We start from the raw sequence: 6334 nt of genomic DNA on the forward strand, positions 1-6334 counted from the left end.
ATTTTGGCACTTTTGGTCCCTCTCTTTAAAAATCCTTTATATTGACTGAAAATAACAATTGAAAGTCATAAGTATCATTATTCTAAACATATTACCACTTTATTAATAAAAATGTACTTAAATATTGCCTAAAAATAAGTATAAATATGGCAATATCAAAATACCCCACACTTAGGCTTTGCTTGCCCTCAAGCAAATTTAAACTTACTTCTTAATTACTAACACCACACAGAACAATCCGACTCTAGTTCAGCCATTATGCCAAGACCTCAACGCATGCTTTTGTGTCTAAAATTTTCCTAAAGTACCCCCCCCATACTTTAAATACTCATAATCTTCATAAACACTCGCCCACTTTTTCCGAACAATGCTTATTTTATGCAACCCTCCGAATCCATCCTCAGAAAACCTCCTTATCCTCTAGGTATTTTTAGTTGAGCAACCTAAGCATACATAATCTAGAATTACAATCATTGATACCACTATGGAGCTCTTTTGGAATTCTTCATTTTCTTTGACATTTGATCTTTGATTTCTTTGAATTCACCACCTTATTTGATTTTTGGTATCTTCAACTTTTGAATTTCTTGGAATTTTGATCTTTTGATCTTCACTTTACTTGCTCCAAAATTCTTCAAACTTTACTCGTAATTCTCTTTTTTTTCTTTTTTTTAACATGTACCTCACTTTTTTTCTTTTCACTCAAAACTTACATGCTTAAGCAGAGGCGCTCAACCTGAACCTTTATCGGTTAATGATAATAATTTTTCTGGATACATTTCAGGTTTAGGCTGCTAAACATATTGCATCCCTCAAACCAAGCGGGGTTGTGTTTTTGTTCCATGATTTCACTAAAATAAGGGAGGCCACAAATGCGCTATAACGTGTATTGGCTCAACTAAACATTTGAACTTTCATCGGATCATCCCACATAATACTAGTAATTATAGCTCAAATTATTACTAGATTCAATTATTCAAAATTTTCAAAATTTTTCAATTTTTTACTATCAAATTCTATGATTTTCTAGCAACTTACTTTTTCTACCCCTACCCCACACTTATTTCATACAATGCCTTCATTGTATTCATAAAAATAAATAAAAATTAAAGAAAAGGGAGAAAAAGGAACAGACTCCCCTAGGGTAGTGGCGTTAGCATCTCCAAAAGTGTGGAAAACGTGCAATTGGACTTCCAAAAATAGAAACTTGGTGTAGAATTGGTTGAATACGTAAATAAACCACAAACATGACTCGAAACTTCAATTCTTCAAAGTGGGTATTTGTAAGAAAAAAATGTGACAATGATAAACTGGGTCACGTCGTGACAGGTAACTGGCCATGTCATGATATGGGTTGAAACCGCGAACACCAAAATGCTGAATTTCTTCAAACTGCAAGAGCGCCATGACGTGGCGCTAGGATTCCACGTTGTGGAAACTGGGCATCAGCAGAAAATGGCTTAATTGTTTTATTTACTTTAGCAACTTTGACCAAAGGCTAACTAGTTTCAGATGCTTTTATGCAAATATATTTCCCAACTATAACATCTCTCCTAATATACCCCACACTTATCTTGAATTGTGGGTTCCAACTCACGACTCTAAGCTTCCTGGACTGGACAAACATGATTCAAAAGTTAACCTTTTTTTGCTCCTTAGAATTCCAATGCTAATCTGAAAAAAAAATGGACAACCCAAAAGAAATAAAAAGTAACATCATAGTTTAATAATGTTTTACATCACACACCAAATTCAACATAAAAAAAACTACTCAAAAGAAATAAAATCAATCATCATCTTGATCTTGTGCTCCACTTGGCCCTGCCCCATCATTTTGCGGATGCCATAGCTCCTCCCATGTCGGAAAATAGGGATACTGTGGTGGCATAGAAGGTGGTCGGGTCACACCCAAATGCGAATAAATACCCTCAGTAAGCTGGGTATGATAAATGGCATGCCCCCGTAGATTATCCGAATATGTTCCTACCCGACTCTGAAAAGGGTCGGTGGGCACTCCCTGCACATACTGCGAAGCAGCATGCTCTCGCTCGACTTCACCTCTAGCCCGCACATTCCGACACCGCGGTCTGGCTGGTGGTTGCTGTCCCAACTGCTCCTCCTCCTGCTCGTCATCTATCGGCGGTATAACAAAACGACCGCCGATATTCACCACCGCTCGCATAACACCCAAGACTTGAATGGCCAAGTCTGTATCCGGGAATCGAGTAAGATTCCTCACAAAGTCATGGGTCAAAATATGATATGACCTAGCCAGGCGAGTAACCAAATGCCCCCCGGTAATCGGGCTCCCAGGCCTAGAATTGGCCGCTTTCTTCCCCATAAACCTCGCCAACATATAAGGTAAATCACAACAAACTCTCGGGGTAATAAGAGTCCATAAATAAAACAGATTCTAAATGGGGACCTTATCACCATGATGCTTGTGATTTATTGAAAAAGTGATAAGGCGGTGCAAAAATTGGAAAACAGGATTCCGTATTTGTGACTCACTCGAGTCACGAGTGTTGTACTCATGGTTAGAAATGCCCCGCCAGAACTGCACATCCAAAGTACCCGGAGCAAAATCCCGCACACATCCAAGCAAGAACGGAATGAAAAAACGGAGATTGCGTCTCCAATTCTGTATAGAGCCCCATACGCCAAGCAAATTCCTGAAGACTACACTCTCGATATACACCGCCCAAACGAAACACAAGTGCACGGTTGTATGTGAAATCAAGAGTGCGTTCCTCGAAGCATACGGTAGAGAAAAACTCTACCGATAATTCTCGGTACACGGGTTCTTGAATGGCGAATAAATTCCTCCACCCGTGACAAGTGAAAGAAAATTGGTCCCCTTCGTATGTTTTCGACCAATAGCGTGTCAACTCTGCAACCATTCCCACTCCACCAAGCCATCCCCAATCGATAATTGGAGCTATTGCAAACTCCCTATTATATAACCATCCAAGCCGATTCTTATAGGTAGTTAGCAACGGTCGGGGAATGTTTTGAGGAAACTGGTATAAGGGATGTATGCTTGCCACATCTATCGGGTTTTCCTCCTGTGGAACAGCTCATCGTGGTCCCATTTCTGCATACAAAAGCAAACCAAAACAGCAAACATCCAAAGCATTAAAACATATTAAATGGGTCTGCCAGAAGTCACGACGTGGCCAGGCTATGCCACGTCATGGGCCGCATCGCAAATAGCTTCTGGATCGGTCATTTTATAAGCGATTTCTACCAAAATTAGTGTTTAGGGTTTGTTCCTATGGACATGTAAATGACATGCAATCTGAAATCAACCACTAGATTCAACCAATTTCGTGAATCATACAAACCCTAACCATGAAAACTTGAAATTGGAAGAACTAACTACAAAATAATGAGTAAAACACATACCAAGTAGATTAATTAGCAAGATCTTGCAAGGAAATTGGAAGTAGATTAAGAAATTGGTTGTGGGGTTATGATGTTCCCGTTCGTGCGGCAGTCTCCAAATGGGGAGTGATAATTATCGGTCAAAGGGTTTTATGAAATTGGTCCCCCCCCTGATTTTTAAAGGCCCAGGACGTGGCTGGCTATGCCCACGTCGTGGAAACTTAAGTCTGCTTTATAATCGCGTGTTTTCATTTCGACCCACGACATGGCTGGCTATGCCCACGTCGTGGAAACTGCCAATTGCAACATTTTTAATGGACTCTAACATATTAACTAATTACTTTGCATATCATTCATTATTTAAAGTTCCCTACAACTAATTCTTTACCAATTATCAGTTTTTAGATGATGAATTGATGTTTTTCCTAAATAAAAGCTAAAAGAAAAGAAAGAAAAGAGAAAAAATTTAAAAGGAAAATGCAAACCAAACTCGGGTTGCCTCCCGAGAAGCGCTTCTTTTTTCTTGGAGTCTTGAGCTGGACTCCGTGCCTCCTATGTTGAATCTTCAGAAGAGTCTCCCACCAGAATCTTTTGTTCCTTGAATCGTCGTTTGTACGCTTGAACTCTCCTTTTATACGCCTTCTTTGAAATTTCCTTTTTAGCTTTTCCATCTTCTTCAAGCTTGCGTTTTGTGCCCTTCGTTTGTTCCTTGCATTCCATAGTATTCTCCTCCTCTTTCACCACTGGCTTTGTTACTCTTGAAGTGACTTCCTCTTCATCACTTGTCATTTCCTCGTCCTCTTTGCTTACCCAAGAAGGCGGGCTCTTGTAAGCTATGACTTCAATCAAATACGGAACAGATGCTCTTGGCTTTGTCCTCTTGACTTGATGAACTGCCTTTATCTCTTCTTCCATAAGATTTTCCAGTTCTTCTAGTTCATTCTCTTCATTAATTGTGAACACCTCTTCTTTATCTTCTTGAAAGTCATCTTTTATCCCAAATACTTCTTGTTCATCCCCAACCCTCAAAGTGAGCTTGGACTCGCGGATATCAACTAGGGCTCCAGCAGTGTTAAGCAATGGCCGGCCAAGGATTATTGGAACATCCGGATCTTCTTTCATGTCTAAGACTACAAAGTCTATTGGAAAAACAAATTTTCCAATTTTCACCAAAATATCCTCCACGATGCCGCGGGGTTGTGTCACCGAACGATTCGCCATGTGAATCTTCATTTTTGTAGCCTTCATCTTCTGAATCTCCAATTTTTGATAAAATGAAAAAGGCATTAAATTAATGCTAGCCCCAGAATCGGCTAAAGCATTGACCTTCATTTTATTCCCAAACTCACATGGAAGAGTGAGGCGTCCAGGATCCCCCATTTTTTCTGGTGTTTCTCCCAACATAGCTTTTGAAGTTTGTTCACTTAGAATCACTGTAGACTGCTTCTTTAATTGCCTTCGCATATCTATCAAGTCTTGCAGTAATTTCTGGTTCTCGGGAGCTTTGGATAAGGACTCGACAAAGGGGGTATTAATTGGGATCCCCTTCACATGCTTTACGAACTCCAAATGCTCCTTCTCCAGTTGACTGAGGGTAGCTCGGGTGGGAAATGGCAGAGGTGGATGATAAGCTGGAATGGTTTCAAAGGACTTTTGATCATACTTGCGCCACGTCGTAGCCAGAGGAGTGTCACGTCGTGGCGAGCCTGGTTCAACACTTTCTCCATTTTCGATCCTTGATTTCTTGAGCTGCTTTGGTTCTTCTTCCAATCCCTCCAGGAACTCAGATATTGCATCTTCTTCAGTATCAATGGCCATTACGTGAGATTAGGTCTTTACTTCGGGATTCTTCGGGGACAATTTTTCATGAACTAGAGTGGCTAGTTAACCAAATTGTACTTCAAGGTTATGGATGGAGGCTTGCTTGTTCTTTATCAATGTTTATTGTTCCATGATAGCGGAATCAGTGGTATCGTGTCTCTTTTCCGAAGCCTCCATAAACTTCATCAAAATGGTCTCTAGGTCGGGTTTCTTCTCGGCCGGTGACTGCTCCTTTTGATATAGGCCTCGACCTGTCTGCCTATATTTCTCTTCTTTTTGCCTCTTATACTCTTCATATGGTAGCCACTCCTTCTTCGGTTTCCTCCAGTCCTCATCAAATTTATCCCCACTAGAGTAGCACACATGAGCTTTTCTGTTCCCAAATTCATCTACATTGCAGTCCTTGGTCAAGTGTGGACCACTGCATCTCTCGCTCCCCACTCTTATGGCATGTATCGACTGGTCCATTTGTGTTATCCTGCGATCCATGTTATTCAGCATGGCCATGACAGCTGCAATTTCTTCAGTTTGGGCCCCTCCACCCCCTTTGATTCCATCTTGCCTTGGGTTGTGGTATTCGCGAGAGTGTTTCGCGAATTCTTCAATTAACTCCTTGACCTCCCTTGGATTTTTCTTTGTCAACGGTCCTTGAGAATCAGGGAGTTGTCTTGTCATCACATTGACCCCGTCATAAAAGATTGACATCTCTTGCTGCACATTTAGGTCATGTTGAGAGCAATTTCTGAGCAAGCCCTTGTACCGCTCCCATGCTTCATATAGTGACTCCCCCGGCTGTTGCTCAAAGTTGGCTATTGCCTTCTTGAGTTTCGCTATCTTGGATGGCGGGCAAAACTGGTCCAGGAATTGCTCACGCATTTGAGCCCAAGTGGTGATTGTACCCGGTGGCAGTGCTTTCAACCACTCCTTAGCAGCTCCTTTGAAAGTGATGGGAAGCATCCTAAGCAAGACTGTGTTTCTGTTGACATTTGGGACATTGAAGTAATCCGCAATGTCGTTGACTTCATCTAGATGCTTAAAAGCATCCTCATGATCTTTCCCGAAAAAAGGGATGTCCTTCAGTGCGGTCAATATGTGTCCCTTCAGCTCGAATGTGGTAGTGGCAGGTATT

The 6334-nt window shown here is 41.2% G+C and overlaps 1 non-coding gene across 1 annotated transcript; it reads left to right on the forward strand.

Annotated features, from left to right (window-relative positions):
- Positions 1 to 5926: 5926 nt before the first annotated feature.
- On the forward strand, positions 5927 to 6033 carry LOC145091108 (small nucleolar RNA R71). Its single transcript, XR_013701996.1, has one exon. It is a non-coding gene; the product is annotated as a small nucleolar RNA R71 (small nucleolar RNA).
- The last annotated feature ends 301 nt before the right edge of the window (positions 6034 to 6334 follow it).

Source organism: Lactuca serriola, chromosome 2, assembly GCF_051521515.1.
Source record: "Lactuca serriola cultivar US96UC23 chromosome 2, Lser_US96UC23_V15, whole genome shotgun sequence".
NCBI lineage: Eukaryota > Viridiplantae > Streptophyta > Magnoliopsida > Asterales > Asteraceae > Lactuca > Lactuca serriola.